The 11,370-nt window shown below is 42.6% G+C and overlaps 1 long non-coding RNA gene across 1 annotated transcript; it reads right to left on the reverse strand.

The window, feature by feature from the left end:
- Positions 1 to 9,484: 9,484 nt before the first annotated feature.
- On the reverse strand, positions 9,485 to 11,370 carry LOC134059953 (uncharacterized). The gene is made up of 3 exons (XR_009935098.1): positions 11,254 to 11,370; positions 10,198 to 10,316; positions 9,485 to 9,595 (listed from the first exon to the last, which is right to left on the reverse strand). It is a non-coding gene; the product is annotated as an uncharacterized LOC134059953 (long non-coding RNA).

Raw genomic sequence — 11,370 nt, forward strand, 5'->3', positions numbered from 1 at the left:
AGACCAGGGAGAAAGTCAATGGCAATGCTGGAATGAAGGCTTGGATAAGATGGGGAAAATACTTATAAACCAACTTCAATTTCAGACTGTAACCTCTTAGGTATTATTTCTGGCTTATCAGAAAAACTATTATGTTTTCATGAACAAATACAATAACTGATTGTGGCCTTCAAACTGCAATTTACAGTGCCTATAAAAAACTATGATATAATTTTCTAGGTATGACTAGACAAACCTAATAAGAAACTCTTTTGAAAAAGAAAAGCTATTTTGTTTAGGTGCTCACCTGTGTCGCAGAGGAAGTTTAGCTGCTCTTTGCAGGGCTGGTCACTCCACAGAAACTGGGCCATGTTGGCTGCTGCTCCACAGGCGCTGGTGCCTGGGATCTCGTGGTATCGAGGTCTCCCCCCTTCCCAGCTGCTGTGGTCCATCTCCTCCCCATTCATCCAGTACCAGACGCTGGAGAGCATCGTCCGCCGGAGGCCCAGCCACACGTGGGTAGTGTGGGCCCCACGGAGCAGCAGGGCCTCCCCCACCTCCAGCTGCTCCTCTGGGCTACGCAGGCTGGCCAGGTCCCTGTAGAAGCTCCGGCAGTGGAGCAAGGCGTCGTACCAGCTCAGCTGCTCACGGACCAGCACCAGGGTGCGTCCACTGACCAGGAGTGTGAGGGGGGGAGGAGGGCTGGGGGGAGGGATGGGGGGTGCTGGAGTTGGAGTGGGAGTGACTAGAAAGGAGAGTAAGGAGTACTGAGATACAGGTTCATTCTTGTAGGTGCCTTCAGGGGCGCCGCCAGAAATTCTGGGCCCATGAAAGATTTCCTCAAAAAAAAAAATATATATATATATAATTATTAATAAAGTAATATAGAACATGTATTTGATACCATGCTAAAGTTGCCTAAAAAGAGGAATATAAAATCATAATTTGACAATTGATCTTAATGCCTTAATTTAAAAAAGGAGTAAAAATCAATCATTAGCCTAATGCAAATCAAACAGGCTAATAGGCCTACTGGAAAAAGCACCATGTCAATCTATAGCTATGGTGAAGGGTATGTGATGATGTGGGGCTATTTTAATTCCAAAGGCCAAGGGAACTTTATCATGGATGCATACAGTAATATCCTAGATCCATGAAATAGCTGGCCTTTAATTAAAAAAAATGCACAACTGTCTTGAATCACACTGAATAGAGCTGTTGCCTTAAAATGAAAATGCCATAGTACATATTATGGAATATATCGATTTTCTTTTATGAGCAAATATTGCTAGGCCACTATGCAGTTCTTTCAAGCCAAATGTTCATGTGTTGAGAGAACTTGCATGCATCACTTTATGGATTTATAACATTCTGTATGCACATTGGGGATACTTCAGAGCTCTCCAGCAAACATCATCAGGGTGTCAATCATTCCAATTGTTGTCTTTATTGACTTACTGTATGTGATCAAATGTTTGCCTTGATGAATAACTAGGCTAGTTAATTATTGTATTGTATTGCTCACCTCCTCCTTCAATTGGGATTTGGGTTGATATGGGCTGGGGTTCTATTCCTGAGGATGAATCTGTAGTGTGTATGTTGAGGGCACCTCATTAGTTAAGAAACCAGTTCTTAGCACCAGCAGTCGTGTAGGCTAATATTTTATCTTGCATAGCCTAGTACAATAGCCTAGTTTATTGCTCAAGTTCATCCAGTTACAGACTACTGTAAATTACACTTACAGACCTTCTACATTACATTAATCTGTTCTCCCATGGCAATGAACGTGCAGTGTTTAAATAAAATAACACTGCACTTCTTAGCCTAGGCTACTGAAAATTGTTGTTTTGATATAGGTGTAGCCTAAACGAAATCATCTCTTTTTGTCAGCTAGCTAGCTAATGATCGCTTTAGATTATGTTCCTACAGTGAAAATAGCAGTTGACTTGTAAAACCATATATCATTTCCTTATTTAAACAGATCAAATGAAACATTTATTCAAAAATCCTACACATGACAATACTATTAAAATATTATTGATAGCCCTCAAAGGGCCCCCTGTCAGTGCTGGGCCCTTAGAATCGTCCTAACCTCCCCCCCCCCCCCTGGCGGCGCCCCTGGGTGCCTTAGCCAACTTGTGCTCATCCCACTAAAACATCTGAGCTTTGTAATCAAGAAGCCGTGTCCTTTATGTATTTAAATTAGCCCTTGGATCAATGAGGACACCGGGTGGGACAAAGCAGGAGATGTACAGTATGTAGAGACAATTAATGTGTAAGCTTTCACCTGCAGGTTCTCCAAACACCTGCACTTCAGCCAAGGCCAGCTGCTCCGCCTCCCCAACAATGAAAATGCTGACATAGCGCCCCACCATCCCAGAACAGTCAGAGGTGTAGTTCTGCCCTTCCGCAATCCCTGAGACCACAGCACACCTGGTAAACAGAGGAGGGGGAGAGAGAGAGAGAGAGAGAGAGAGAGAGAGAGAGAGAGAGAGAGAGAGAGAGAGAGAGAGAGAGAGAGAGAGAGACGGGAAGGAAGGTGAGAAGAATGGACAGTATTCAGGTAAACATAAATAAAGTATGAAAATAATGTTTTCATAATAAGACACAAACTTGATTATATCCATCAGTGCAAATGGTAACAGAAAGTAACACGTGTGATACTTTCCATGAAGACTAACTGCAATATGACAGCCCATTCATAAAGAATTTATATTTTAAAATTACTGTGACGTTACTCATGACTTATAATCCTTTATGAAATGTAAGGATAGAACATAGAATCATCACATTGAAGGATTCATAATAGTTGTGAAAGAATATGAACCTAAAAGAAATTAAAAACAATCTGCCAAGAATTCAAGAATCACCTGGGATTTCCACTTTGGCTGCTGCCAATGTGGATCTGAGCCCCTTCGAGCATCTCTGGACAGCAATCTGGCCTGCTGGTGATGCTCACAGAGTCCACCCGGTAATCCATCTCCAGGTCCACCCTCCAGGTGGGAGTTGTGTAGACTTGTGAGAGAGTGAAGGTGGCTGGATCTCCATCAAGAGCCAAGTCAGGGGTATGGCCGGATACAATGGATTGGACAGTTGCTGATTTTCCTGTTGCTACATTTTCTAGAAGATAGTCAAGATGTTATCTTTATCTTACAGTCAGTATACTGTATGAAAGCTGACATATATTGTTTGTTGATATGTGTATTTATATATTGAGGCTATATTTAAGGTCAATTTGTTTTGTTTACCTTGTTGATCACTTGATTTGACCAGGGCACCTGAGGAGGAGGGGGAGGGGAATAGGTAAGTTCACACACACACACACACACACACACACACACACACACACACACAGAGAGAGAGAGAGAGAGAGAGAGAGAGAGAGAGAGAGCACACACACACACACACACACACACAGAGAGAGAGAGAGAGAGAGAGAGAGAGAGAGAGAGAGAGAGAGCACACACACACACACACACACACACACACACACACACACACACACACACACACACACACACACACACTCACAATAAGTATTTGTTTGTCAGAGGTCACCTTGGATCTCTATTTACATGTCTAGACACCAAATCCATTTACAAAACTACATATTCAAATGTCCCATAGTCAAATGCAGCCATATTTCACAAATACAGTACATGTAGGTTTTCTTAATTTTAAACATGTTTGAATCCTCTCAGATAAGGCCAGTAATTTTTAAAGGGAAAGTAGTTTTTTTGCTTTGTTTTTTTACTTCCCTGGTATTTATCAAGTTATATAGGGAGGTAGGAAAATACCAGTATACCAATATCAGTTTAATTCTGAAAAGAGCTACTGAGTATAGCAGATGTACTTTTTCCACTGAAATGACAATTAGCATATCTTCAGGTGGGAATCAAACTCTTTTTGTCTGCATTTGTCATGGTAAGTGCAAATCACTGCACAACCACAGCCCAAGTAAAAGTTTCTTAATAGCTAACCTCAATATAAAATATTATTTCAAAAGAGTAATTCCACCGCACTTCTGATTCCCTGTCTGGTACTTAACGGAAGAGGACTGACTATGTGAAGAGAGGGGGAAATCAATGGAGCACACAGATGTGGATGTTTTTTTGTTTTTAGTCCAGTGCAGCAAAAAAGATGGAATACCTATTGAAACAGCTTTTTTCGCTGCACCAAATATCCACATCTGTGCTCCGGTGATTCCTCTCTCTCTCTTCATGTAATATTTGTTAGATGGTTGTTGTTGTTATTAAATAGCAGAGTTTGTGTATATTCACCAAACTCTTGATCACAGATACTAAAGAAATGTGATAGAAGATGTATATTGTGCAAAACAACTTACATATAATGGCCACATAAAGGAACATGTTGTCCATCAGTCTCTGCCAACAAAAATATAATATATGCCATCATACAAAGATTCACTATGAAATGAAAAAAAAAATCACATCTTCATAACCACAGTCAACACAGAGAACAGAGTTCACCAAAGATTTATGTTTTATTTCAAGAGAAAAACAAAGGTTAAGACAATCACAGTATTATATTGGTCAGCCAGGGTGCTTCAATAGGCAGGATTAAGAAAGAAGGATATAATAGTTGTCTTTACCTGTCAGTGTGTGTCCTGTTGGGGTGAGTTAAGCTGACGGTCTGTTCAGGTGAGTCAGGGATGTTGAGGTGTCTCTCTCTTTGCTCCTTATAGTGACGTGTGACATCTGCCCTAATGAATGCTAGCTGTGGCAGTGTTTCTGTCTCTCAAGGCGTGGTCACAGGTGGAGGTACAGTATTTGTCATTTGATTGCCAACTTACAGTATGAGGTGATGGTCACTGACGGATACTAAGACTGTGGATGCATTTAGTGAATAACCTTTTATTGCAATTAGAATATCCTGATCTTGGAAAGCCAAACAAAACATGTGACGTGTCTTGGTCATCCATCATATACAGCATATATAGCCGTGGCCTACTGGTTAGGGCTTCGGGCTTATAACCAGAGGGTTGCCGGTTCGATCCCCGATCAGTCCACGGCTGAAGTGCCCTTGAGCAAGGCAACACCTCACTGCTCCCCGAGCGCCGCTGGTTGGGCAGGCAGCTCACTGCTCTGGGTTAGTGTGTGATTCACCTCACTGTGTGCTCACTGTGTGTTGAGTGTGTTCACTAAACATAATGTCCGAGAGGTGTACATTTAAGTCAGGGAAGTATGGGAGACAGTCAATGGTATCAATTCCTTCATCCTCCAGGACCTAATTGCACAATCTCGCCACATGTGGCCATCTGTGTGCACCAGGAGAAACCCACGGCCCACTGTACCAGTACAGGGTCAGAACATTTCATCAGAGAGGGTAAAGCGGAGTGAGAGGCGCAAACGTTCTATCATTTCTGCGTTCTGTCTTCGCAAAGGGGAGGGGGGCTAAATCCCCCTTTAAGCAGACCTGTTAACATTCGAACTGAACTGCTTGTCAATCTGACAGAGATCGATATCCCACTATGACGTCTATGCGACACGCCTCTTTAAGCAGACAGGAACTGTTCGAATTTTTCTTCCATAGAGATGCATTATGTTGCTCTATCTTGTCAGTAAGGATCTTTGATTTCATCCTGATACCTAAGAGCAGTGAGGGTGCCGTTGTCTTGCCCACAGCGGTCTGTGCATCCCTCCAAAGGTATGCCTCCCCAGACCATCACTGAGCCACCACCAAACCGGTCATGCTGAATGATGTTGCAGGCAGCAACATGTTCTCCACCAGTTCTCTCCAGACCCTTTCACGTCTGTCAAATGTGCTCAGAGTGAACCTGCTCTCATCTGTGAAAAGCACAGGCCGCTAATGGCGGACCTGCCAATTTTTGTATTCTATGGCAAATGTTAATTGAGCTCCACAGTGCTGGGCAGTGAGCACAGGTCCCTCTAGAGGCCATCGGGCCCTCAGGCCACCCTCATAAATTATGTTTCCTACTGTTCCTCCTTGCATAAAGGAGAAGATACTGGTCCTGCTGCTGGGTTAAGGACCTTCTACCACCCTGTCCTGCTCTCCTAGAGCAACTGCCTGTCTCCTGGAATCTCTTCCATGCTCTTGAGACTATGTTGGGAGACACAGCAATCTTTCTGGCAATAGAACATATTGATGTGCCATTCTGGAGGAGTTGGACTATCTGTGCAACCTCTGTAGGCTCCAGATACTGGCTTATGTGACTAGTTGTAAAACTGACCCTATCCAAATGGAAAAACTAGTGAAAAATCAGTCAAGAAGGATAAAGATGGAAAAATTACCAGTTGCCGCCACCTGTAAAACCATTCCTGTCTTGATCAAGCAATATATCTGACCTGTGTATGGATTGGCTTTAAATATGATGAGACAGTATAAACCTGTATACACAAGGTTTCGCTTCCTAGCAACCAGCATAGCATCCACAATATGTACCATAGCATCACCCTAGCAACCATCTTACTGTAAATATCCCAACAACAGCATAGCAACCACTCTAAAATGTGAACTCCAAAGACAAAGAGTTATCTTTATTTGTATTGAAGTGAACATCAAAGTACAGATATGCAGAAATATGCATTAATGCAGATAACTTTTGATCTGTGTGCCCAATTGAGTACCTATAAATGAGTTACTGTTGGAATCCATTTGGTAAACTGCACCTGATCAAAACCACCCTTACAGTTCCTTGGAGATGTAATTCTAGTTGATATATGCAAGTCATTTAATGAATAATCATGAATGTAATGCTATGAAAGGTTAACATCTATAGGCATCAAATTGCATATTTATATACTGTATACGATTATATGCTACATAATAGTGACCAGAATGTATACTTTGAATCTACTGTAATATCAATCTCACATCTTACAATTTGGCATGAAATGTTGTGTTAATATGTATATGTGTTTCTGCATAGTATAATACATTTGATGTGCAAATAAACACTAAAACATTTCTAGGAAAATGCTGAGGTAATCAGAGAGTAATATCATAGTAGCATTATTGCAATTGATAAATAGTATAGCTGAAAGCTTCATGTTCTGGCATATGTGATGGTGAATTGCACCGGGCTGTAGTCAGGATCATCATCTGAAACAGAAAAAAGGACCGAAAAGGGTGCAGGGGATTCAGAGGACAAAGTCAATGTCAATGCCGGAATGTAGTCTTGGACAAGCTGGGGAAAATAATCATTAAGAAAGGTTTGTTTCCCATTAATTATAATTCAGTTCCTGTTTCACAGCTTCCATCCTAATTCATGAACCTATTTTAGGCACTGTTAGTTTAGGTATTTTTAATATATAAAAACATTAGAGTTTTCGAGAATATCAACAGAATGTGGGCAATAAACAGTTGTGATGTAGAGGAGGCTAATGTTGCGTTCGACGGCATATGGGATGTGGGACTTATCCTATCTCCAACTAAGAAAAGTGCACTGGAATGCCTGTCGAAGTGAAACCTCCAACCGGCGAAGTCGGGGGAGCTCAACCAATCCCAACCTCACCAATTTAAATCGGAGGTTAATGGCGGCGCCCATGGAGTCACCCATCGTGAGAGATAAAACTTCAACGAATAGGCTATAAACGTTACTTCTCTACGTGTAGGGTTGTTTTAGAGACTGCAATTTAAACACAACTTGTTCTTTCATATTATGGTGCGAAATGTTGTCATTATTACCTGTTAGAATTGAAATGTTATTAATGTTTTAGTTAGAAGACCACTATGTGTCAACCAATGTTACCCAGTGCGTCCATACTTTTTGTTTACATTCCCCTTCAATTACCTGAAACGCTTTAAAGTACAGTAGGAGCTAGTACACTTCAGGTAGGATAAGTCCCCCGTCCCATTGCGCCTCGAACGCCAAATCTTTGGGTTCATTCTGTGATGAAGAGGAGTTAGGGCTAGACAAACCTAATAGGAAACTTTCGAAATAGAAAAGGTATTTTGTTTAGGTGCCCACCTGTGTAGCAGAGGAAGTTTAGCTGCTGTTTGCAGGGCTGGTCGCTCCACAGAAACTGCGCCATGTTGGCTGCTGCTCCACAGGCACCGGTACCAGGGATCTTGTGGTACCGAGGTCTCCCCCCTTCCCAGCTGCTGTGGTCCATCTCCTCCCCATTCATCCAGTACCAGACGCTGGAGAGCATCCTCCGCCGGAGGCCCAGCCACACGTGGGCAGTGTGGGCCCCACGGAGCAGCAGGGCCTCCCCCACCTCCAGCTGCTCCTCTGGGCTACGCAGGCCGGCCAGGTCCCTGTAGAAGCTCCGGCAGTGGAGCAAGGCATCGTACCAGCTCAGCTGCTCACGGACCAGCACCAGGGTGCGTCCACTGACCAGGAGTGTGAGGGGGGGAGGAGGGCTGGGGGGAGGGATGGTGGTAGTGGTGGGTGCTGGAGTTTGAGTGGGAATGACTAGTGAGGACAGGAAGGACTAATGAGATACAGGTTCATTCTTGTAGAAGACTTAGCCAACTTGTGATTTTATCCTGTGTGTATGTGCCCATATGTCTAGTATAGTTGGGGCTATGCAGACATACAGTACACATTACAGAGAGAATGGGAACTGATGACCAATGAAAATTACTACTGATCATTTTAAATACACTTTTTCACTTTTCCATGTAAACACGTCCACTTAAAAATAGGGATGGGCATTCGATTACATTTTCTTAGTCGATCGTTGGGAGAATTAATCAACTATCATTTATATATTTATTTATATAATCATTTATGTTTTTATTATTAAAATGTATTATTTATTAAGTTTAAAATGCAATGAAAATACAAAACTGCAACATATTTGTTGCATAGTGTGAGTCTTGAAGCGTTGAAGTGTAGTCTTTAATTAATGTGTAGACTCACCTGCAGGTTTTCGAAACACCTGCACTTCAGCCAAGGCCAGCTGTTTCCCCTCCCCAGGAATGAAAATACTGACATAGCGCCCCTCCATCCCATAACAGCTATAGGTGTAGGTCTCCCCAACAGGAACTGCTGAGACCACAGCACACCTGGTAAACAGAGGATGAGGATAGAGAGAGAGAGAGAGAGAGAGAGAGAGAGAGAGAGAGAGAGAGAGAGAGAGAGAGAGAGAGAGAGAGAGAGAGAGAGAGAGAGAGATACAGAAACCGAAATGAAGGTGAGGAGGAGAATGGAGAGTAAACAGGACAATATTGCTTTCAAACTAAAACACAAAGCTGATTCTATTCATTAATGCAAGAACAATGTTTCTCATCAACACACATATGTTATAAACGTTTCATTTGATGCAAGGAAATAATATAGATGAATCATGTTGATAGATTAATACTAGCTGTTAGACAACATTAAACATGATCATTCTAAGTATTTTGCCAACTTTAGTTAAAGTAAAAAAAAATCACCTGGGATTCCCACTACTAGAGCTGCCAATGTGGATCTGAGCCCCATTGAGCTTCTCTGGACAGCAGTCTGGCCTGTTGGTGATGCTCACTTTGTCCACCCTGTAATCAATCTCCAGGTCCACCCTCCAGGTGGGAGTGTTGGACACCTGGCTGAGAGCGAAGGTGTCTGGATCTCCATCAAGAGCCAAGTCGGAGGCATGGTTGGATTCAGTGGATTGGAGAGTTGTTGGTTTTCCTGTTGCTACATTTTCTGGAAGATAGTCAAAACTTTATCTTACTGTCAGCATAGATGAAATGTGACTCATACTGTTTATTTAAGTGTGCATGATATTCATATATGAGGCTATATTTGAGGTGTATTTGTCTTGTTTACCTTTTTGATAACCTGATTTGACTTAACAATAATAATACACTGACCAATTTGATAATAATAAACCCTGGGTCACTAACTAATTTAAGGCTATCCTGAACAGAAAGAAACGACTGCTCTACACTGGATCTATGTTGGAGAAGAAACAAGTGAACAGAGAGGTGAAGCAGGCCATCAAAAAAGCTAAAGCAGCGTTAAAAAGTCGAAGGGAAGAGAAATTCACACACGGTAACCTCCAGGAGGCCTGGCAGGGTATTAAGACAATGGCAGCAGTCCACACTGTGCGTGACTTGTGTGTGTGGCTGACAGCAGTGATGAATCCCTCTCCAATGAGCTTAACACTTTTAACACCAGGTTTGAGAAAGATCACCAGTCTCAGTTGGGGGATATCATCAGTAGCATGACCCCGAGTGACCCTATCATACTGTAGAAATGGCCTATGCCCAATATGTGTTATGCCCAATGACTGGTGTTACACTGACCAGCTTGATTTGGACACCTCGGCACCTCGCAGTACTCCCACCTAGTTGCAGAGTCTGTTGTGTAGCACCAGGGACCATCCTCACCATCAGGATTTCTGCAGTAGTTTCCTTCAAGGCCTCTAAGAAAGCATAATAGCTCTTATTCTCAATTTAGAATGAATTCTTCTACACACATATGAACTTCAATCACATCCCTTTCATAATCCATAGGGTTTAATATGACGTCGGTCCACCCTTTGCAGCTATAACAGCTTCAGCTCTCTGTACACGGTTTAGGAGTGTGTTTATTGGATTTTTTTTTAACCATTCTTTCAGAAGCGCATTTGTGAGGTCACACACTGGTGTTGGACAATGGTTCTCAGTCTCCTCTCTAATTCACCCCAAAGGTGTTCTATTGGGTTGAGGTCAGCACTCTATGCAGGCCAGTCAAGTTCATCCACACCAAACTCATGCCATGTCTATGGACCTTGCTTTGTGCACTGGTGCACAGTCATGTTGGAACAGGAAGGGGCCATCCGCGAGCTGGACTTGGTCCCTTAGTTCCAGTGAAAGGAACTCCGAATGCTTCAACATTAACCAAGAGATTTTGGACAATTCCCACTTTGAGGGAACAGTTTGGGCATGGCCCCTTCAGGTTCCAACATGACTGCGCACCAGTGCACAAAGCAAGGTCCATAAAAACATAGATGACAGAGTCCTGACCTCAACCCAATAGAAAACCATTGGGATGAATTAGAGTGAAGACAGAGAGCCAGTCTCCTTGTCCAACGTTAGTGTGTGACCTCACAAATGCGCTTCTGAAAGAATGGTCAAAAATTCCCATAAACACTCTCTTAAACCTTGTGGAAAGCCTTCCCAGAAGAGTTGAAACTGTTATAGCTGCATGCAAAGGGTGGACCAACGTCATTTTAAACCCTATGGATTAAGAATGGGATGTGACTGAAGGTCATATGTGAGTCAAGGCAGGTGAAAAAATACTTTTGGCAATATAAGTGTACATTGAATCCTAGAAAGTAAGCACAGTAACAGTAAAGTGTAGCTCCAAACAGGTCTTACTTGGATGGGTGCTTTTCTGGAGAATTACTGTGTTCATGTGGAGTCTGGGCAGACCACATCTGACAAGCCTTCCCCGATAGTGTCACGGAAACTGTTCCTCGGTAAGTGTTGCCATCG

Source organism: Sardina pilchardus, chromosome 16 (genome assembly GCF_963854185.1).
Source record: "Sardina pilchardus chromosome 16, fSarPil1.1, whole genome shotgun sequence".
Classification (NCBI taxonomy): domain Eukaryota; kingdom Metazoa; phylum Chordata; class Actinopteri; order Clupeiformes; family Clupeidae; genus Sardina; species Sardina pilchardus.